The following is a 23,909-nucleotide window of genomic DNA, read 5'->3' as shown; positions in this document are numbered from 1 at the left end:
GGTAAATAAATACGGAGAAGAAAGGGATGTTTTGGGTTCACCTGGCCATTTGCCTCCGTCCCGCTTCGCCTTCGCCTTCTCCTTCTCCGCCTCCGTTGCTTTCCGAACCCGTAGCCAAGAGCGAGAAGGGGAAAGGAGAAAGAGGGAGAGAGAGACTTAGCCATTTCGGAGTCTTCCTTTTTCCATCCCCCCTCGACTCTCGGAGATGTCGGACATTCAGGAGCCCTTGCCATGGGGGAAGTCCTCCGCCACCGTCGCGGTGCTGGAGCAGCTGGTCGCCGAACGGCTGCTGCCACGGAACTCCGACACGGGGGCGCCGGCGTGGATTTCCCCGCACCCGGACGAGTCTGAGCCGAAGCCCCCGCAGGGCTACGTCGTGAGCTTCGTGCGCCTCCACGAACGGGGCTTCGGCGTCCCCGCCAGCAAGTTTATGAGGGCGTTGTGCGAGTACTACGGAGTGGAGCTGCACAATTTCAGCCCCAACTCCATCTCGCAGGCGGCGGTCTTCGTCGCCGTCTGCGAGGGGTACCTCGGCATCGACGTCCACTGGGATCTCTGGATCCACCTGTTCCGCGGCGAGCTCTTCGTCGAGAACGCGCGGAACCAGCCAAGGCGGTTCGCGCGCGCCGGTGGCTTGACGCTCCACGTCCGCCCGAACCGGCGGAACCTTTACATCACAAGCAAGATGACGACAAACAACTCCGGGTGGAGCCGAGGGTGGTTCTACCTTCGAAACTTCAGCGGCGCGCTCCCGGCGTTTACTAACAAGGTTCTTCGGGAGCGTCCGGCGAAGTGGGACTGGGGGGTGTCGCCCCCAGCTCAGCAAGCCAGGCTCGAAGGCCTCACCGATGCGTTGGCGCGTTTGGCGAGGAAGGGATTGACAGCGGCGGACGTCATCGCGAACTTTCACCGGCAGAGGGTGATCCCTCTTGTGGAGAGGGCCCTGCCGATTTACCGGCTCATCCCCGGGAGCAAGGTCGAGGGCTCGAGGACGTCGAGCAAGCTTCTCTCCCACACCAACGCCGCCCGGAGGGCGAAGTATGAGGTGGCGGAGTTTCCCCAAGATCCCGCGGATCTTTGGAGGATCAAGATGCGCCCCGAGCCGGGGTATATTTCCCTGGTGAGTTTAGGCTTCGAACTCGTCGTGCATCGTGTAGTTCCCCTTTCCTGACCCCATCTCGGGTGTGTTGTACAGGGTTTGAGATGCGGCACCTCGAGGCCCCCGGTCCCAGAACAGCGCCTGATCAATCGCCTCCACGCGGAGAAGATGAAGAGGCGGAAGGACGCGGCGGAGGCAAAGGCCGAGAGGAAGAGGAAAAGGAAGGCGGCGCATGACAAGGCGCGCCAGCTCGCTCGGGCGGAGGGGAAGCCGCAGCCCGCCACACCTGAGTCCTCGGAGGAGAACGAGGAGGAGGCCTCAGACGCCGAGGACCACGCTCCGAGGGGGGGCGGGGAGGGCGCGAGCCCCCCACCGTTCTACCTGTGGGATGATGAAGAGGGAATGACCGTGGCGCCAGAGGAGCCGAGGGCCGCAGAGGGGTCATTGGCGAACCCCTCCCTCGAGGCTGCGGCGTGGGAGTCATCCCCGTCGGCGGCCGCCGAGGAGACGCCCGCGCCCCAGGTGCGGATCCGTGGCACCGAGGCTGCGGCGGGAGAAGAGTCGTCCGTGCTGGCAGCCTCGAGCTGCCGGGCCGACACGAGGGGGGCGCCGTCGGGGCAGTCTTCGAGGGACGGCTCGATGGCTCGGGCTCGAAGGAGCGCCACGAGGAAGCGGAGCATGAGTGCTCGATCTGGGTAAGTATTTTGGATTTCGTTTTTTGTTGCGTATCTGGTGGGTTTCTCGATCCTGCTCAACTCGCGTCTCTTGATTTCCAGCCCCGGGGCCGTTCCCAAGGACGCAGTGCGGCTTGCCCCGGCCAAGGCTCTCAAGACCGGGGCTCGTAGCACTCCGCACACGGCGCTGCAGCCCCCGCCCGCCTTGGATCTCGAGGCGGCGGCCGCTAGGCTACGGGAGGCAGTGGCCCGAGGGGCCCAGGCGGCGCAGCAAGCCCGGGAGAAGGAGGGTGACGCCGGTCAGAGTGACGCCGGCCACCGTGGCGCCGAGGCGGCTGCTCAAGCGGCCGACGCCGAGGAGACCGGCCAGGGCGGTGCCGGTGGCGCCGCCCAAGCGGTCATTAATGTTGAGGCCGGTCAGGGCGATGCAGATATCGCCGCCCGGCCGGACATAGGAGGAGAAACTGGCGGGGGCGCGCAGGAGCACCCTGCCGGCCAAACTGCGGAGGAGACCCCCGTCTTCGAGCCTTCGAGGGCCGAGGGCGAGGGTCTCGCAGAAGAAATGGCGCAAGAGGCGCCAGCGGTAGAAGGAGCCCCCATCTCGGAGCCCACCGAGGCCCGAGACGAGGGTACCGCCGCGATAGTGCCCGTGCCCACGGCGCAGGGGGGCGCAACGGCGGTGGTGGAGCTGCCAGACAGCAGCGAGGAGTACGGGGACTCGATGGATATCGACCCCGCTGCTGCGGCGAGCGCCGCCGCACATATTGCCGAGTTCGCGTCGGCCAGCGCGGGCGTGCTCGAAGCGGGGGCGTCGGAGGGGAGCCACCTCGGGGTTATCGTCCCGGCCGGTGTCCCCTCAGAGTTCCTTCGCAAGGAGCAGGAGGAGGAGGAGGAGGCGTGGAACAAGCAGATGGGCATTGTGCGCGAGATCTTGCAGGCCCTCGACCGCGCTTATCAGCTTCATCAGAACGCGGATTACCAGGTCAGCCAGGTAAATATTTCCCCCCGAAAATTGCTCGGATTCGGTTTTAGCTTTTACGCGTCCTCACCCACGCCCTCCCCCTTTGCAGCAGCTGAGGGAAATCTCGCGCCAAAAGAGCGTCGAGATGAACCGGCTGTACTCCCAGATGAGCCAGCTCGGGCAACACAACGCCGAGCTGGTGCTCAAAAACATCGACGCCAATACAAAAATGGCTGATCTGGGGGCGCGTCAGCGGGCGCTGGAGGAGGAACTGGCGCGGGTCACCGATGAGCGGAACGCCCAGAGGGTGACAGCGGAGCAAAAGGCCCGGGAGGCCGAGGCGCAAGCTGCCGAGCTGCAGCACCTTCGGACGACGCTCGAGGAAAGAGCTCGGGAGGCTGAAGCGCAGAGCACCGAGCTGCAACGCCTCGGCGCCACTCTTGAGCAGCAGAAAGCCGAGCTCCTCCACAAAGAGGTGGCCGTGGTTGTGCTCGCCGGGACCCTCCAGGAACAGGGTGTGGCCCTCGAAGAGAGGGAGGTGGCCCTCCAGAACATGGGGGCTACACTTAAGGAAAAGGATGCCTCCATGTCCTCGCTTGAGGAGGCCGCCCGTACCCATAGGGAGGAGGCGCAAAAGAACATGGCGGGTGAGTACCTTCGATTTTCCGTCGTTTTGCTTTCTTTCGTGGCTAATGTTGATTTCCTTTGCTCAGAGCTGAGGCAAAAGGTGGCGGATGAGACCGCGGCGAAGGAAGCGGTCCACACCGCGCTCACGGCGGCACAGATGGAGTTTGCTGAGCTGGAGCAGACCGCCGTGAGCGTGTGTCAAGAGCTCGAGGGGGAGGGCGCCGTCTCGGGCAGTTCGGTGATCAGCCGCCTGCGCGCGCTAGGCGGCCGGATTGCCGAACACACCAAGAGTACCTTCCGCCTCGGTGTCCTGCGGGCTCTCGCCGTGGCCTCGATGCATTACCTCATGGATCTCCAGAGGGTGTCGTCGGGGTACGTCGTTCCCGATGATGCGGATGCGGACGCCGCGTCGGTCATCATGGATGAAGCTGACGCAACCGCGGAGGAATTCGCCACCGTCCTCGCCGAGAAGCTCGAGGCAGACATCCCTCCCATCGCTGAATTCGACGCCCCTGAAGACCTGCAGGGGGGATGGTAGCCTGTAGGAAAGTTGGGCCTCGAAGCCCATTGTAAATAGATTAGTGTTTATCACAGTCGTTCTTTGTAATCGTATCCTATGAATATATGAAATTTTATTTCATAATTTGAATGTGTGGCCTGTCGAGGCCTCGTGTGTTCGAGCCTGTGTTTCTTTACTTTACTTCCGTGTTCTTCGTATGCGACTTAGATAAACATCTGCGAGGAAGTTCGCGTTCATAAGCAACGTAGGCGTAGGGTGGTGAGGGGGGTGCCGTATCCCGGAGGCGTAGGCGGGCCCACGACTCGGCCAGCCCCGTACCGTAGTTGCTTACGCCTCGCGTCCGTTTTTTCCAAGGATACGAGAAGCTTAGGGTCGAGACGGAAATATTTCGAAAAAACATTGACGACTTTTTGGGGACGTTCGGGGGTTCCCCCCGTAGTAGCCCCCGAGGGAGGCTCGGCTTTGCCGAGGGTAAAGCCGAGCGTACCTCGATGTTCGTGCGCGCCCAAGCCCTCGAGGGTCGGGAATGTTCCCAAAAAGCAATAAGTAAAGCGTACTTCCTTATTATTTCGGGAAATTGAAAATGCGAGTACGAACAATATACAAATAGCTTGAAATGCTAAGGATAAAAGCGACGTAGTTGTTGTATATTCCAAGCGTTGGTGAGGACTTCGCCTTTTTCGTTGGCCAGCTTGTATGTGCCGGGCTTGAGCACCTTGGCGATTATGTACGGTCCTTCCCATGGAGGTGAGAGCTTGTGGCGGCCCCTGTTGTCTTGTCGAAGCCTTAGCACCAAGTCCCCTTCGTTGAGGTCTCGGCGCCGGACCCTCTGCGCTTGATACCTTCGCAAGGACTGCTGGTAGCGCGCAGAGTGGAGGAGCGCCATGTCTCGAGCCTCGTCCACTTGGTCCAGCGAGTCTTCGCGAGCTCGCTGGTTTCGTTGCTCTTGATATGCCTTGAGCCTCGGCGATCCGTACTCCAAGTCAGTGGGGAGGATAGCCTCGGCACCATAGACCAGGAAGAACGGAGAAAAGCCCGTGGCTCTGCTCGGGGTCGTCCTCAGGCTCCAGATGACCGAGGGTAGCTCCGTGAGCCACCTCCGGCCGAACTTGTTCAGCTTGTTGAAGATTCTTGGCTTGTCGTCCTTGCGGGTGCATCGTCCTTGCGCTTGCTCGACTTGTCGTCGAAGATGGCACCAACAGCCTCCTCGCCGGCGGCGAAGTTGGTGGCAGCGTCGATCAACTTGTTGGTATTAACGGGTCGGCTTCTCGCGAGCTCATGCACCAGATTCCTGCACGTCGTACCCTCGAGGAAAGCGTTAATGACCTCGACGTGGGTGACGCTGGGGAGCTCGGTGCACTGCTTGGAGAAGCGCCGCACGTAGTCACGCAGGGATTCGCGGAGCTTCTGACGACACCCTTTGAGGTCCCAGGAGTTCCCAGGGTGCACGTACGTGCCCTGGAAATTGCCCACGAAGATGTGGACCAAGTCGGCCCAGTCGTGGATCTGGCCCGCAGGCAGGTGCTCGAGCCACGTTCGTGTGGCGTCAGCAAGATGGAGAGGAAGGTTGCGGATGATAGCCGCATCCTCCGTCGCGCCGCCTAGCTGGCATGCTAGGCGGTAGTCGTTAAGCCAGACTGCAGGATCAGTCTCGCCCGAGTATTTGACGAGGGTGTTGGGTTGTCGGAAGCGCGGGGGAAAAGGCGCGGTTCGAATCTCCCGGCTGAACACCCGGGTCCCCGGGGGCTCCGGTGACTCACCCCTGTCGTGCTCGGGGTCGAAGCGTCCACCCCGTCGAGGGGTGTACCTCCTGCCGTCGATGACGTTGCGGGCGTCGCCGTCGCCGGCGTGTCCGCGAGTGTCGCGGATTCGCTCCCTTACGGGAACTCTCCCGATGCGCTCGCGCACCGAGGGTGCCCTCGCAGCGGGCACTACGGCTGCCTTGCCCCTCCCCGCTGGGGGTGTGTGCAGAGAAACCTCACGGTCCTGGTGCGCAGTCCCATCACACTGCTCCGGGGCCTTCGAGCGCATGCGAGACGCAGAACTCTCGGCCTGCTGCACGGCAGCTTGCTCGATGAGCTCCTGTGCCTCGCGGCGCAGGTTGCGGCCCGAGGGTGTCGATGGCTCGGGCATAGCTTGGAGAAGGTAAGCCGCAGCGACGAGCTTCTCGCCCGCCGTCTTCAGTTCCGGGGATTTGTCGACGTTGTCGTCGGCCAGGATGCGCTCGCGGGCAACACGTCCCGCAGCCTGGACATGTGCACCAGGCACGGTACGCTGCTGCTCGAGTGCGGCGCGTAGCTCCTGGGTTTGTCGACGCTGCTCGTCGAGCTTGGCTTGAAGCTCGTTGAGCTGCGCCAGTTGAGCTTGTCGCGCCGCTGAACTTGATGAGGAAGGGGCTGCAGGCGGGACCGCCGGTTGCTTTGCCCGTACGTCCGCCCCGCCGTCCTTGTCGTTGGCTGGAGCATTGTCGTCTTGCTCGTCCGCGAGGTCCGCCATGAAGCATTCCCTGGAAGGATCGAAATCCTCCTCGCTAGGATCCTCGGAGCAGGTGAGGCTGTAGGCCGCCGCCAGCTGGAACTCGCGGAGGGCGTCGGGGTCGCGGACCCCGGAGTAGTCCTCGGCCTCCTCGGCCGTGAAGTTGTTCATGAAGAAGTCGACGTCGTCGGCGATCGAGCTCGCCGTCTCGGGGTAGGATTCATCAGGGGATGACGCGATGAGGCTGCGGGTCGACCGAAGATGATGACCCGGCAGATCCTCATGCTCGATGAAGTCAGTGACGGTTGACGAGGCGCGGGCGGCAGCGTTGCGCATCCCGAAGGGGAAGGGCGACGCCGAAGTCGAGTCCCCCCTGGGAGGCACTAGTGCTGCCGCAGGCGATGGCGCTGGCGCAGATGACGCCGAGGCACGCGATGATGAAACGGTTGCCCCATTGGCCGTGATGCTGAGTTGCGACACGCCAGCCTCGACCCACGTGGGGGAGCTGTGGCGTGCCGCACGACGCCGCTCCGCGCGTGCTTGTCGTGAACGCTGACCCGAGCGCCTGTTGCGCCGGGCTGGCGAAGTCGGGGCGATGAGGTTGCGTTCGGAGGAGAGGAGCTGCATGATGTAACCGTTGCCGGTTGCCCTGAACTCGAGACTCCCGAACGAGACCACGCGTCCCGCTGGGAACGGATCCGAAACACCCACAGGGTATGGGTTGGATCCGCTCGCCATTCCTGGAGATCAAATGGGAAAAAAGAGAGAAAAATGTCACGCGGCTCCCCTACCTGGCGCGCCAACTGTCGGTGTCCCGACCCGGGGGCCTGGATCCCAACTAGTAAATGCTGCGTGTTTCCTCGTCCCAGATGATGATGCAAGGGGCAATCACAGTAACGCACGGTTTTATCCTGGTTCCGGCCGCGGGGCCGTACGTCCAGCAAAGGGGGTGTGCGACGGCACTGTATTGTCTTGCACCCGGGGTGCTTGTTGCAGGGGATACAAGCGAGGCGAGAGAGGGAGGGGAGCTCCCAAGTCTCTGCTAGGAGTAGAGTCGGTGGAGATGAGTGCTCAGTAGCCTTTGTGCATCCTCTTGAGGAGAGAAGCCAGAGAGTCCAAACAGACTAGAGTCCAGACCAGAGTCCCCCCAGATAAATCAGCCCGCCTCCTCCTTTTATAGTAACAAGGAGGGGCGGCGTACATGAGTGGGGCATGGAAGTCGTCGTTTTCCCCTGAATCGCGGGTACAGTGGTCGAACACTGTAGGAAGTGTACTGTGGGAAGGCGGCGCACGTCGCCGTCATCCTGGGCTCCGTCCTTGGTCCCGTGGAGATGGCGGCGGCCGTCCTGCAGAGTCCCAGCGGTAGTAATGGCGCGGGATGGCCCCGGACCCCCTGGTCGGAGTGCAGGCGTGCATACCAGAAGGCCCGGGGGACACGTGGAGGTCCCGGACCTCTGAGAGGAGGGGGGAGGTCCGGGACTCCGACCGTGTGTGATGAGCGCCCCTTCCAGAAGGACACGTGACATCGCCGGACCCCTTCCTCAGTGGGAGGCGAGTCCGGGAGGTCGGCGGGAGCAGTGCCGAGCCTGTCTTGTCCCGTGTCGCAGTTCCTAAGGCGCTGCTACAGCGTCCGGGATGGCGGAGTGGTGACCGGGGTCAGTGGACGGGACGCCGGTCACATCCACTGCGGGAGTGGCAGTCTGACGCCGCCCGTCCTTTGAGCCGTGGCGGAGTAGCTGGCCTTTAATGCCTTTGTACGGCGAGCGGTTGGGCGGCGGGGTTGTTTGTCCCTTGTGCCGAGAGATGGCCTCGAGCGAGGCGGAGATTGGCCACCCGCTCGAGGGCAGGTCCGCTGTCCTCGAGCGAGGCGGAGACTGGCCACCCGCTCGAGGGCAGGTCCGCTGTCCTCGAGCGAGGCGGAAATGCGATTGCGCGGTCGAGGGTCTCGAGGGGAGCCCTCGAGCGAGGCGGAGGTGCGTTGCGTGATTGAGGGACCCATGAGCGAGGCAGAGAATGAGTTACCCGCTCGAGGGTATGTCCGCTACCCTCGAGCGAGGCGGAGATTGCCCGGCGGACCCGAGAGGGACCCTCGAACGAGGCGGAGATTGTTCCGCGGGTTCGAGGGAAATGTGAATGGGCCGCACGCTGGGCTTCTTTGAGTTCTTTCCTTTCTTCCGGATGGGAAGCAGGCCGTGGGCCTTCGTGGGCCCAGTTGCCTTAACAGGTGTTTGTGTTTTTTAAAGCGATCTTAGTACCCCAATTAGGGTGTCCCTAATTGTGGTACCCGACAAGGATAAACCCCATTGATTTGTTGTGCATTCTTTGACATTAAAATGTTCCTATCTTTTGTAATGATTAAGCGTTGTTCCTCTCCTTTAGTTCCTATCTTTGAGGTTTCCACCAACACCATCTCTGCTGGCCATGTACGTATACTTTGCGTACGTATATCATTCTTTGACCGTTATCGTTCAAGGTTTGTCGTTGTCTCGTTGAAGCATCCTCGACGTTGGCTTCATCAGTTATCTAAAAACTAAACCAGTTGAAGTGTGCTCCCACACAGTTCGGTCAGTCGCCGCTACCTGCGGACTTGATCACGATGTGCTTGTGGAATGATGCAAGAAACTTCACTCGACAAACTGAAGATTTTTCAAAGAGAAGATGCACCAAACACTATTCGATCCTTGCTAGCTGAAGACACAATCACACAACAATACTTTGCGTTAACGGTCACTGGCCGGCGATGTGGAACGTCCTGCAGCTCGCCGGCGTGGACGGCTTCGTGCTGTTCACGGCGATCGTGCGCGCGGCGCAGACGGCCAGGCGGAACAAGAAGACCTGCCGGGAGCTGGCGGAGCAGGTGGAGCGGCTCGGCGACCTGCTGCGGAGCCTGGAGGAGCATCCGGGGACGATGGGCGTCATGCGGCAGCCGGAGACGAGCGCGCCGCTCGTGGAGCTAAACGAGACGCTCGGCGGGCGTGCGCGGTCGTCGAGTCGTGCCGGCGCGGCGGCTACGTACGCGGGCTCTGCGCCGGCGGGTCGCGGGCGAGCAGCCTGCGCGACGTGCAGAGCAGGATCGCCTTCTTCCTGCAGCTGTTCCCCATCATCAGCCACCTCGACAGCACGCGCCTCCTCGTGCAAGTTATCGACAGCGCAGCCGCTCCTGCGCCGACCTCCGGCGGGCTATGTATCTAGTAGTATATATGTATATTTATATATATGTGATCTGCATATAATTTTTCTTTATGTTGTTATGCAATTTTAAGGGGACGGAAGAGGATGTTGTAAGGACTCTTGCAAATCTCTCAGATCCTCAGGACGATGATAGGTCTCTCTCTTCTTCTTCCTCCTCCTCCTCCTCCTCCTTCTTGTTGCTCTTCCTCTTCTTCTTCCTCTAAATATTTTGATGTCTTCAACTCTTGTTGCTGCAGGATTCAGAATTTAAGTTTTTCTCAGTTAATGAATGCTACAAATAACTTCTCATTTGAAAACCAAACTGAACAAGGTAACAATTTGTTTTGCGCTTGTTTATTCGCTTGTAGAGTTAGCACGAGCGAGATGTATGTAAGTAATCAAGCATATGTTTTTACATTTTAGGGTCAATTATATGGCAATGATGTCACCATAAAAAAGCCTTCAATATCTAGTGAGGGGCAGCAGCTACCACCAATTATGAGTCAATATGAGCTATTTAAAAACGAGGTTAAAATTCTCCCCAAGCTTCAGCACAATAACATAGTGAAACTCAAGGGATTTTGCGCTGAAAGAAGCGAGAGGGTTTTTGTATATGAATACATGCAAAATGGGAGCCTCGAGGACGTCATCTTTGGCAAGTTATTCTGACTACTAATACATCCTTACATTCTTTATTTATATTGGTAAACTGTTTTTTCTTTCATTCTTTGCTACTTACTCCCTCCGTCCTGAAATATAGGGCATTCTAGGACTCAAAATTTGTCCTCAAATATAAGACATTCTAGATTGAAAGTGGACCCAAACATCTTAATTGTGCATTATTTTTGGGTCTTTCTATAGAAAGACGTGCATGCAATCATGTATGGAAGGTGCATATGGGAAAGGTGCATGGGGAAATGGCATGCTACTCTATAAGCACATATTTAATGACCTAAATAAAGTTCCAATGCAGAATAATTAGGGGTGTGAGAGTATTTTCTACATAACCATAATATGTCCTAAAAACTTTAGAATGACCTATATTTCAGGACGGAGGGAGTAATTCATTGCTTGCTTTCTTAAACTACTGATGATTGTCATCTTTTCTAGCAAACAGTACGCATGAGAGCAGGGTTTATAGTTGACTGGCCTTCACGCTTTCGCATTATCGAAGGGGTTGCACAGGGGTGCAGTTTTATCTGCACCATCACTCTAGGCTGCGCATTATCCATAGATATTTGAAGCCAAGCAACATTCTCTTGGATTCTGATATGAATCCAAAAATATCTAATTTTGACTTGGCCAAAGTCTTATCTCCAGGCATGATTGAGGATACTGCGGCATGTGTTGTGGGCTCAGTGTACGACCCATCATGTCTCCATTCATCATGAATTTTATTTTTTCCATCTTGAAAAATATATCTCAATTCAGGACCACAAAAAGTGATAACATTAATCTAGATGCAACAATACAGGTTCTTTTCTTTTTCAACTGAATCTTACAATTTCAAGACATTGACATGATCTTTGTTACCTTCCAGTGGATTTATTGCCCCAGAGTATATGACAAAAGGTACCTTCTCAGTAAAGAGTGATGTGTATAGCTTCGGGGTGATGGTACTTGAAATCATCAGTGGGAAACGATGGACTCGGTCTATTCAGGAAACTAATTACCGGGATCTACTAACCTGGGTAATTAATAATTAAACTAATATATATATATATATGTCACTCTTGAAAGAAGTTACAAGATTGCTAAGATTGCTGACATGCAGTGAAAACCTTTCTGAAATTGAACACAACTCGTGTGTTATCTTGTTCCCCAGGCCTTCAAAGGGAGACCGTACGGCGGCAAGCTGGTGCAGAGGTTCAAGGGCTTCATGCCTCCATCGTTGCACGGCATCTCTTTCTGCAGCAAGGCTCTGCCCAAGTGCCTCTCATTCCCAGCGAGGAGGAGAATGCTGTCACAGCAGAGGGAGATGATGAGGTGCGTCCGGGTGGCGCTGCTGTGCCTCCAGGAGAAGCCGGAGCGCCGACCGGACATGCTGGAGGTCACGCGGATGCTGAGCCCCGGGAAAGCTAGGTTGCCGTTCCCACGGCGGCCGGGCTACGCCAGGGAGAGCCCGATGTACGCCGGTGATAGGAGCACGACCACGACCCCTTGAGACAGCTATAGCTAGCTGGAAGCTTGCCTTGGTTTCATTTGGTACTACGATATGATGGGATTATTAGTAAGTTGCCCTGATCGAAGTTAATAAAGCAGTTCCGTCCAAAAAGGAGGGTCTGCATCCCTGTCAAAATGGACCGTGAGAAGGTCTTAGATGAATGCGTCAAAATGAACATGTGGACTGAGACTTTTGAACCTGGTGTGTGCTTGTTATTGATTCAAGAGAGCCCATCACAGCAGCTAACATGCAGTATGTCTCCTTGGCAATGCATTTATTTTTATTTTATGGGTACTAGTATTAACTATAGCATCAAATAAACTTATATATATCTTTCTAGTCCTGACTTATTCACATGCACTAAGCGCTTACCTATGTGCATAACAAAAGCTATATATCTAGATTTGTCAAAATGACCTATAACTTCGAATGGAGAGAGTATGTTTCTAGTTTTTTATATTACATGCACTTGGATATATATGCAAGGGTACACACGCGTTCTCCAAAGGGCAGTCCAGTGAACATGTGTAGCCCAGTGGCTAGGCATAGGAGACCTCAGGAGCAGTCAACACAGATACTTCCCCAGAGAACGTGGGTCAGTTACGGCCATTTCTTCCAACGGAATAGAGCGTGCAAGTCTCAGTTTTGGATCATGTACAAAAGGTCTTGCATTCTGGAGCAACCTGACAGTTTGGATAACGTACAAATGTTCATGTGAGCTCCAAGCTTCCAGATGATCCTCGAGGTTGCCAAAACTAAAAATGCCACGATGAGAGATTCCGTAACTGGAGACTAAGTAATCTTAGCATCTAAGAGGCATGGGAAACAGCAGGACAACTTGAGACCTCTTCCATCTGTATAATAGCAGGAAATCAACTATTTATATAAATATGTCCTATATGCGATTTATTAATGTTTGCATTAGCAGTTCCGGTGTACCGTTCTAATTAACTAGTCAGGTTGGCGCGCTACGCGCGCCTATACAAAAAAACATTGACCTAAAATATTAATGGAAAGATATTATTCGCTACTATGTTCGAAACATCTTATTAATGTATTGAGTTAAATCTAAAAATTATAGTAAAACGGCATAGCAGTTTAGAGTCTGGGAGCGCGCCAATCTCAAGCATTTTAGTATAGAGGTACATACAATTTTTCCTTAGGAATTCATTTTTTTGTGTCAGTAGGTATAGTTTGATTACTTTAGTAGGAAAAAAATATTAGAAATGAATGAACAGTTCAAGTATATTTTGTGAGTTTACGGAGGGAAACCCAAAGCCAAAAAGTAGTAGAACTACCAAGCCAAAAAGTAGTAGAACTACCACATGTGAATGTAGTATACAAAGTTTAGTTATTATTTTTATATGTAGGAAGTAGTTAAATATATTTTGTATTGTCAAATAATGGAAGGAAAATAATTTTTTAAGATAAAAAGCTCACTTAATAGAACCGTGGGCCCCATGTGGGTCCCGTCTGAATAGCACGTGGGTCCCACATGGGTCCCGCCTGAATAGCGCGTGGGTCCCACGTGGGTCCCGACTGAATAGCGCGTGGGTCCCACGTGGGTCCCGCCTGAATAGCGCGTGGGTCCCACGTGGGTCCCGCCTGAATAAGTATGTGGGACCCGCATAAACAGTGCGTGGGTCCCACGTGGGGCCACGATTCATGGAAACGCTCCGATTCTTGGAGCTTTAGTATAGTATATTAAATTAATATTAATTTGTCTTTATACGTATAAGCAAGGATCCTCTAATTCACGGGGAGGTTATACGGCAATTCTGTCAGTGAGGACAATAATGTTGCATATGCATGTCCCTTCTAAGAAAAGAGGCAGCCCCTGCATGAGCCAGAGGGTCATATTGCCAGTTCAAGAATCAGTGGGTACAAATCCTCAATAGTTGGACATAATAACTGTTCTGAATCTCTGCAAAAATAAATCCAACTTTGATCACACAAGTATAAAGAAATATTGAACAATATAATGCCGTGGCAACTGCAAGGTGTAAAATATAATAAACTTAAGATACTATTTTAATCCCGAAGTATCAGTGATATCTCACTATGGAAAGTATATATCATCCTTGCCCATTTTTGTTTTTTAAAGCTATACAGTGGGGGAAGTCCCGGCCCCTGCCGTACGTAGAAGAAATTGTACAGAGAACCATAGTGCAGAGAGCGCCAAAGTGCTAGAGGAGAAAGATAGCACAACGAGCTACCTAGGGAGCTCAGAGAGCTAGGAGAAAACCAACTAGATTTGAACACTATCTACCCAACTAAGAAATTCCTGTTTTTGGCTTCCTTGATTCTGTGAGCTTGGAGCCTTGGCTCTTCTATAAGTTTTGATGCCCAACCTTGAATTGTTAGTCTTCTTCCTTCGAAGATGAGGTTGTTCCTTTATTTCCAGATGTGCCAAGCAGCTATATTATGAACACCATGAAGAACCAATGCTGAAAATCCTGTTGGGCTCTCTTCAACATCTGAAAGAAATGTAGGTTTTCCCTCCATTCTATGCCTATTTTTTGCCAGCAAGATCTGCTGAAAAGGGCATGAGAAAAAGACATGGAAAGCTTTCTCTTCCAAGTTATCATTGCAAAGGACACAATTAAAGTTATTGCCTTCTATATTAATGTTTTCTCCTACTGAGCAAGTTAGTGTTCAGTCTATCCATCATTAATAATCATCATGAAAAAGCTCTGAGCTTATTTTTGCATCTTGATTTCCATATCCAAAGAAATGGTGAGGTTATATAACTGCTTTGATGAATATTTGCTGAAGCCCCAGACATATTGCTAGTAATCTGTTTCATTTTCATTTTCATGGACATGTAATCCTTGAATAATGGTTTGTAAATCTTGTAGTTCTTGAAAGGCCTCAGTTGAGAGGGGGTATGGAACTGCTCTTGTATGTCAGAATTTGGAGGAACTTAGCCACCGAAATGTTCTTGTTTTTTGCAAAACTGTATAGCCTTGGAAAAGATCCTTACCCATTTACTATCAGTTTGCATACTGGCGGTTGTAGTCCACCATAAAGAACTGGCAGCGATAGCTAATAGTTATATACTAGTGTGACTTCACTTTCCTATTTTATTTGCACCTTGTTTTCATATGAAGTCTGATAGAGACAAGCATAACTGGAAATTGTAGCTTCTTGATAAGATATAAAACATTGTTGTTAACAAAAATTTTAGTTACAATATATTAGATGCCCAAACAATCTTCTAAGTTTCGGCCAACAAAGATAATAAAGAATAAAACTCCGATTTCTATGTCTCGTACAGCTAGCATAAATGGGATGCTATTGTCATAGCAGGTTGCATGTTTCATACCACAAACCACACAAGTGTATTTTTCTTGTGGAAAATCGATCATGTGACTTGTGTCTGGGACAACTGCCGGTGGCGCTAGCGATCGATCAGCATTGACTTGTTGTAAAGCTTTTTTTGAACCGGTGGTGATGGTTGTTTTCTACTAGCTAGTGTTGCTTTCACAAATAGGAAAAAAATATCCATAATGTTAAATATGTTAATTGGGTTGTATCATTTGTAGCTTATTTTGATTGAGAAACGAGCAACAGAGAAAATAATATGGGGTTGATACATGATATCACTACAGACCTACATTCATTCGTGTTAATGTGAAGTACAAGACGGTACAAGTGGAGATATAGTAGGCCTGTTTATATGCATTGCAGTAGTTGCATCTGTACTGTTCTCCTCACTATGAATCAAACCTTGGTTTTGCAAACTTTATTGTGGGAACAATTACCGAACATTGGCCAGTTGCCTAGGTAAAATGGTGTGTATAAGAGTAAGACATTATTGCTGCTACTACCGAGTCGATATAGATGCGCAAAACCAAAGTCATTGAATAGGTTTGAGAACCATCAGGAATTTTATGGTTGCTTCTTTACCTTATGTTAAAAATACTCTTCTACTATTCCGAGGTAGCTTGCACATTCTCTCCTTACACAAGTATGTGCACGCACCATCCTCCGGACTGCGTTGTAACTCTTCTTTACGGTATAATTTGCATCCAACTAAGGTAAAACTGGTGCGTAACGTGCGTGCAAGGGTATGCAATCACCCGACAGGCCGCTCATTCTCCCCGTACACAAATGAATGAATATGTATACAACAAGGCTTGTAGCTAGGCTTTGGAGATCTCAGGAGTAGTCTACTTGGATCGACTAGTTGGAATTGCATTGGGGGCAGTTGATTATTATACAGATGTCATTCCTTCAACACTAAAGAGTCGGATTGATCAAGAGTATTTGAGGGTGAGGGCCAGTTATGCGTGCGGCACAGGCCTGCTGGTCTGCCTGGCCATGGCACATGCGAGGCCAACACATCCTTTGGACCAGCACATCCATGGCCATCTTCTACTGGCTGTTTGGTTGTGGTTGCTATCTCGCCAATGCCAGGTGGTCGAACTGTTTCGGATGTTTATTTGAGCAAAGATATAGATGACTTGAAATTAAGAAGTTATTATGAACTATGAAGATGTAGTAGGTCTCATCGAAAATAATATAATCTCCACCTAATTCTATACGAATAGGTTATGAAAATTTTAAACCAAGCAATAAAATACGAACCAGCAAAGATATATTGATAGTAAAGGTCCATTAGTTGATGTCATAGTGAAGATACATCAGATGGTAGTAATGGTATTACTAGTATTTCTATTAACATGCCAGCCCTGATCAATGTTAGTCCCACAACAAAAATGTTCATGTTTTGGAATATATGTGTCTTAAATATTAAACTTTTACTAAAGATGACTTCATAAAATGCCCCAGATATATTACTTATATAATGATGGTCAAATGAATATCCCTCCATGCCTGATGCGCAATAGTTATGAACCTAGAGAAGGTCTTAGTTGAAAATGCCTTTATCAAAGTGGACATGTGAAGTGAAGATTTCAAACCGAGTGCCATAGGCTGTGTCTCATTTCTACATATATAAGCAAGATCCAAAAAATTGGTAATTAATAAAATTAAGCAAGATCCAAAAAATTGGTAATTAATAAAATTAAGCATGTATTCATAAGGAATTTAATAGTAAGGATGTGCGATAGTGCCCAAATTGGACAATGATGTACACATCCACAAGGGTAAACTTCTTAAGAGTACATGGAAGCATGGCAAATATTGTTGAATAAATGCATTACTAATTCAATAATTCATAATACCAAACTAAATGAACAATTTGTGATGATAGGGCCGTCAGTAGCAGCACTTCACCGCCGGCAAAAGTTTGGTAATATGTAGTTGTAAAAGGAGCCAAGATCAAGATAACTTACTTAAAACAAGCTACATATTACCAAATGTACACATGCACGCACACACGTGTAACGAGCTAGCTAACTGACCCAGCATGACACACGCATGACACCATACCTGACACACAAAAATGCAAGCACGAACTCGTGCACCTGCTACTCTACACCTGCTACTCTACAGACACAAACAAGCATGACACACACACGCCATGACCGAACACACGCGACACACACCAGGCACATACACCATGTCATGGTTTATTACTAACAAACTACCCCTAAACCACGACATCACCACCCATCCTGATGTGCAGGATGTCGGCTCCTCGATCATCGACTGTCGCAGGGAGCGCCCTTTCTCCGTCTCTAGGGCCGCCGCATGCTTATCATCACCAGAGTTGATGTCGCTGCTCCCATCGTCGTTCGTCGCCATGTTTCGTGTTCTTGTGATCGTCCATCGATCCTCGGTTCCAACAATTTATCTTGCGCTAGACAATAATGCATAACCTATTTCATCACAATACATAACATTATATAGTTCATCAATGATAAACCTAACTTTGTGAAAAAAGGGCAACTCATTCATAACATACTCGACGCTTGCATCGCCGGACACTGCATGTTGGGCCTTACAGTGACGAATTCACACTAGCCACACTATCTCCTTCATTGCAGGCACTAAATCTTTTCAACCTAGTGTCATAGGCAGTTTCATCACTTATAATTTCCAACTGCTTGTTCATTACAGAGAGCTTGGCAATGTATTTTTTTAATATATTTTGTTGGTCACTTGGTCATATTAATTAACTAGCATCAAAATGTATCTTATATCTATATATATAAGCAGTGTGCTACGTAGTAGCTTACATATGTATGAGGTACTGTAGTAACTAGAACAACATACAAGGGTATGCATTCTACAAATAGTAGCTCGCTGCACATATGTATACATCACTACTTGAAAAAGGGCAATCAACATCAGTTGGAAACGCCGTTGGTCTGACTCTGTTGCAGCAGTGGTCTGACTCATAATTACAGTTACTGTACAAAGAACCATAGTCCAGAGAGCGCCGAAGTGCTAGAGGAGAAAGATAGCAAAACGAGCTACCTAGGGAGCTCAGAGAGCTAGCTAGAAGAAAACCAACTAGATTTGAACACTATCTACCCAACTAAGAAATTCTTGTTTTTGGCTTTCTTGATTTTGTGAGCTTGAAGTCTTGGCTCTTCTATAAATTTTGATGTCCAATCCCGCCCGAATTGTTGGTCTTCTTCCTTCGAAGATGAGGTTGTTCCTTTGTTTCCAGATGTGCCAAGCAGCTATATTTTGAACATCATGAAGAACCAATGCTGAAAATCCTATTGGGCTCTCTTCAACATCTGAAAGAAATGTAGGTTTTCCCTCCATTCTATGCCTATTTTTTGCCAGCAACATCAGCTGAAGGTGCATGAGAAAAAGAGATGGAAATCTTTCTCTTCCAAGTTTTTCTTGCAAAGGACACAATTAAAGTTATTGCCTTCTATATTAGTTTCTCCTGAGCAACTTAGTGTTCAGTCTGTCCATCATCAATAACCATCATGAGAAAGTTCTGAGCCTATTGTTGCATCTTGATTTCCAAATCCAAAGAAATGGTGATGGAGGTCTGATGTTCTTCAATGGGAGGTTGTAGAACTGCTTTGATGAATATTTGCTGGAGCCCTAGACAAATTGCCAGCAATCTGTTTCATTTTCATTTTCTTGGACTTGTAATCCTTGAATAATGGTTTGTAAATCTTGTAGTTCTTGAAAGGTCTCAGTTGAGAGGGGGATATGGAACTGCTCTTGTATGTCAGAATTTTGGAGGAAGTTAGCCACCGAAATGTTCTTGTTTTTTGGTCATTTTCTACTCGCTAGTGTCGCTTCACAAATAGGTAAAATTTATCCATAATATTAAAATGGATTGTATCATTGGTAGCTTATTTTAATTGAAAAACGAGCAACAGAGAAAATAATATGGGGTTGACACAAGATATCACTGCTGACCTATAATGTGTGAAGTACAAGACATAGTACAAGTGGAGATATAGTAGGCCTGTTTATATGTTTGCACTAGTCGCATCTGTGTTCTCCTCTCTATGAATCAACCTCAGTTTTGCAAACTTTATTGTGAGAACAATTAATTAATTAGCTACCGAACATTGGCCAGTTGCCTAGGTAAAATGATGTGTATAAGAGTAAGACATTATCATTGCTACTACCGAGTCAATATAGATTCGCAAAACCAAAGTCACTGAATGGTAGCTTCCACAGTTCCACATTCTCTCGTTACACAAGTCTGTGCATGCACCATCCTTCGGACGGCGTTGTAATTTTCATACACCTAAGGTAAAACTTGTCTGCAGAATGCAAGGGAATGCAATCACCCGACAGGCCGAACTCAGTCTCCCCGTGTACACATAGAATGAATGAATATGCATATAACAAGGCCTGTAGCTAGCCAGGCTTTGGAGATGTCAGGAGTAGTCGACATGGATCGACCGGTCGGAGTTGCATTGGAGGTCAGTAGATTATTATACAGATGCCATTCCTTCAACACTATAGGGTCGGGTTGATCAAGAGGATTTGAGGGTGAGGGCTAGTTATGCGTGCGGCACAGGCCTGCTAGCCTGCTTGGCCATGGTGCATGCGAGGCCATCTCATCCTTTGTGCCACCACATCCATAGTCATCTTCTACTCACTACTACAAAAGCGATTTGTAGCAACACCCTAATTTTTTTTCCAAACAGGTCAAAATGTAATCTGTTGCTACAAACGGAGCGAATTACTGTAGCATTCGACATGCCCATAAAAGGTGGGTGACGCCATTACCCGCCCCTACAAATAGGCATTATTTTTAGGGGTAGATGATGACATCACTCGCTCCTAAAAATGGTGGCATTTCTAGGGGCGCGTGACGCCATCACCCGCACTTAAAATGCATTTTTAGGGGCAGGTGATGGCATGAACCGCACATACAAATGGTACAACACAAAAAATGCATAACTATTTCATATGATCTCGGATGAAGTCAAACATTATATCAAAATGGTAGAAAATGACGAGATCTAAAACTTTGCAGCTGAAAACATTTTCATTTAAGGTCATTTAATTGTTCAAAAAGTTAATATAAAAGAATAGCATGGAGTCATAAGTGACTATGTGATGTGCCAGCAAGGAAGGTATGCGCGAGGCTTGAGGTAGACGGTTCGAATCCCAAGTGATAAAAGTGTGTATATTTCGTCAAAAAAGTATAGCTCGACACTAGAGGGCTTGTTGTGGTGGTTGGTTGCCTGAATTTTTTTTATTTTGCTGCTTTTGATTTTTTTTGAATTTCTTTATTTTCTGGACATGGATTTGTAGGGGCGGGTGCATTGACTGTCTCTAAAAATAGTATTTCTAGCTGCAAAAACTAGGGGCGGGTACCGTACCCGTTCCTAAAAATATGTTTTACCCGCTCCTAAAAATAATTTATGTAGTAGTGACTGGCCGTTTCGTTGTGGTTGCTGCCTTGCCAATGCCAGGCGGTCGAATTGTTTTGGATGTTTATTTGACTATATGTATAGATTACTTGAAATTAAGACATTATTATGAACTATGAAGACGTAGTAGGTCTCATCCAAAATATAACTTGTCTCCACCTAACTCTATATTCAAAGGTTATGAATTTTTAAACCAAACAATAAAATACAAACCAGCAAAGATATATTGCTAGCGAAGGCCATTTATGTCATAGTGAAGATACGTCAGATGGTATAGTATTTCTATTAACATGCCAGCCCTGATTAATGTTAGCCTCATAACAAAAATGTTCGTGTTTCCAAATATGTGGATTTTATATATTAAACGTTTACTAACATGTAGAGATGACTTCACAAAATACCCCAGATATTTGTTCTATGATGATGATAAAATGTGAATATTCATCCATGATGCCTGATGCGCAGTAGTTATGAACCTTGAGAAGGTCTTAGTTGAAAGTGCCTTTATCAAGGTGGACGTGTGAACTGAAAATTAATTTCCATCCGAGTGCCATAGGTTACGTCTCATTCATTTGTTATTTCCAAGTGCTTGTCCGTTACAGAGAGCCCACCGCAGGTGTGAATATTTATATGAGCAGTGCACTACATAGTAGAGTAGTAGCTTACATACATATGTGGTAGTAACTAGAGCGCGACATGCAAGAGTGGTACGCATTCTCCAAAAAACAGCTCACTGCATATATATGCATTCAACATTCGTATACATCAAGGTCACCGTGGACCAGATCTTCATCAAGATGCCGGCATCGTGGAGAAGACTTCGTTCCGAAGAAAGAACCTCAACCGTCAGATGAGATCGTGTAAGGGGGAGGCTGCAGACCAACCTCAGCTTGAGGGCTTGGGTGATTTTCGGGATATAGGCCGACGGATCGATATCGAAAGAAATTTTGATCGGCTCACATTCACCCCCCTCTGGTAGCCGGCTTCGGTCCCTCAACATCAAGGTCACCCAGTAGCCAGGCTTATAATTAGGAGACATCAGGAGAAGTGAAACAGAAGTGGGTCAGACACGGTCGTCGTTCCTTCCACCGGATCTTCACATATATATTGTACTAATGAACGAACCTTCACAAGCAGTACTATTCTATTGCAAGCAAGGAGAGCCCAGTATACTCTACGGCATTCTATCTTTGTTCGTTTAACACAGTCGGCCGTTTCACGGGCCTCACCTCCAGAAGTGTATAGATTTCACAATAATTTTCCCTGTTTTGAAATTTTTTATTCACATGATATATAGATGAATTCACACAGTACGTTGGTGCTTTTGCGCCCCCATATTTTCTGATTCTCGCCTACAGAATCCTCAAATAAGCATCTAGCCTGTCACCTGTAGCGGATAGAGGATAGACCGCGTCGTCTATCATCTGCGACGATGAGGTACACGACGACCTGTCTGCTGTGTAAGGGCACGCCTTTAGTTGCGTACACACCGGCTCGTGATTGCCTCTATGTCCGCTTCTCTGTTTATTCTATATTTCACAGCTTGGACAGTGGTCAAGTTAAGAAGACTCATTTCATAGTCTTAATTATTACATTGCGGTAAAATTCGTTTAACAAATCATAAGCATACGACGTGTCATCGACTTCGTGACAATATGGATTTGAATTTGATTATGAGTGCGCTCCACGCTGCGACAGCTCCCGGACCAAATTCGTAATTTCCCAACTGACGCTACTTTTTTTTGGTCCTCTGCATCCTATGGCGTTAATCATTATATAATATATAGCAGTGAGGCCTATTCCTTGCGTTCGGAGGCCTGACGTCTCGTGTACCCCCAAGCCTTGTGGCAACCTTTTTGCGAATCGCAGTGTATAGATCCAAGGTCATCCGCGATAGGCTCAAGTACCACCCAGGTGCGCTCCTACCACCCTGGGTAGAAAATCCGGATCCATAGCCCTTTGCTCCTGTTGGGATAACGTTGTATATATAAGCAATGCACTCCTACTACTACTAGAGCGATAAGCTAGCAATGGTACCCATTCTCTAAATGGTACCTCAGTGCAGTGTACATAGCAAGGCCAATAGCTAGGCTTAGGAGACGTCAGGACCAGTGAACATGGTTTGATCCGGAGTTACTCCTGGTCAATCAACTTATTAACCAAAGGAGTAGATAGCGGGCAAAGGTTAATAAGTCGACTAAAGACAGACAATTATATATGAACACTACTACAAAAACCATATGCAGGGGCTGGTAAAACCTATTTTTAGAGGCGGACTTTGCACTCACCCCTAGTTTTGGCTGCTAAAAAAAATGATATTTTTAGAAGCGGGTCATGGCATGATTTGCCTCTAGAAATCGATTTTTAGGGGGTGGGTCATACCATGGTCCGCCCCTACAAATCCATGTCCAGAAAAAAAGTTCAAGAAATCGAAAACAGCAAAATGAAAAAGAAAAAATATTCTAGGCAACCAGCAACCCCCACAAGCCTCGCGCGCTCCTTCCTTGCCACCCCACAACACAATCACTTGTGACTCCATAGGGTATGCTATTCTTTTATATTAACCCTGAAGATGATTTTTAGGGGTAGGTGACGCCATCACCGGCACCTAATAGTCATTTTTACGGGCGGGTGACGCCCCATCCACCCCTACAAATAATTTTTCAATTTATTCTGAAAAATAATTTAATTCATTAAAATAGCAAAACACATCAAAAATGTGAAATTTTTGACATAAACCTATTATGACATGTAAAATTTAACAAAAATATCAAAACTATATTTCAGGGTATATAATGGTTAAGAGTATGAAACCATAATATATGACTCACTCACTCTACTCTCTTATACAACTCAAGACTTACTTTGTGGTTTCCACAATCATAATCACTATATAATGTGAAATATACTTTTAATATTTTTTTTCTAGTTCTATATATCACAATAGGCTTATGGTATAAATTTCAATTTTTATATATTTTGCTATTTTTTAATTAAATAAATTTAAAAATTATTTGTAGGGGCGGGTGAGGGGTCGACCCACCCCTAAAAATTATTTTTAGGGACAAATCACCCCTCACTCACCCCTAAAAATAGACCATTTTTAGGGCCGAGTCTGTTGCTACAGTAATTCTGCTCCATTTGTAGCAATGAGTCAAATTTTTTTGGTCCGCCTCTAAAAAAATTCGGGGCGTTGCTATAAATTATTTTTATAGTAGTAGAAGAATATGTTCACAATGAGAACTTTATATCGCATTTCCTGCATCTAGACCATGAGACATGCTGAAGAGCCACTGTCCGGCGGCACGCGGACCGTGGAGAAGTTAGCTAGATATATGTACTAATTGCCGAGCATTTAAAAACCATCGACCACTTTCATCTGCACACAGGGGCTGCAGTTGCTGATGGTTTCTTTTTACTGACAATTGTCGGGTTTGGTTGGTC

General features: G+C 48.9%; 1 pseudogene; it reads left to right on the top strand.

The window, feature by feature from the left end:
• The first annotated feature begins 8,929 nt into the window (after positions 1-8,929).
• On the top strand, positions 8,930-11,868 carry LOC120662414 (annotated as a pseudogene).
• The last annotated feature ends 12,041 nt before the right edge of the window (positions 11,869-23,909 follow it).

This window comes from Panicum virgatum, chromosome 2N (assembly GCF_016808335.1).
Source record: "Panicum virgatum strain AP13 chromosome 2N, P.virgatum_v5, whole genome shotgun sequence".
Taxonomy (NCBI): domain Eukaryota; kingdom Viridiplantae; phylum Streptophyta; class Magnoliopsida; order Poales; family Poaceae; genus Panicum; species Panicum virgatum.
The sequence above is the reverse complement of the archived record's forward strand: the minus strand, read 5'-3'. Positions and strand labels throughout refer to the sequence as shown.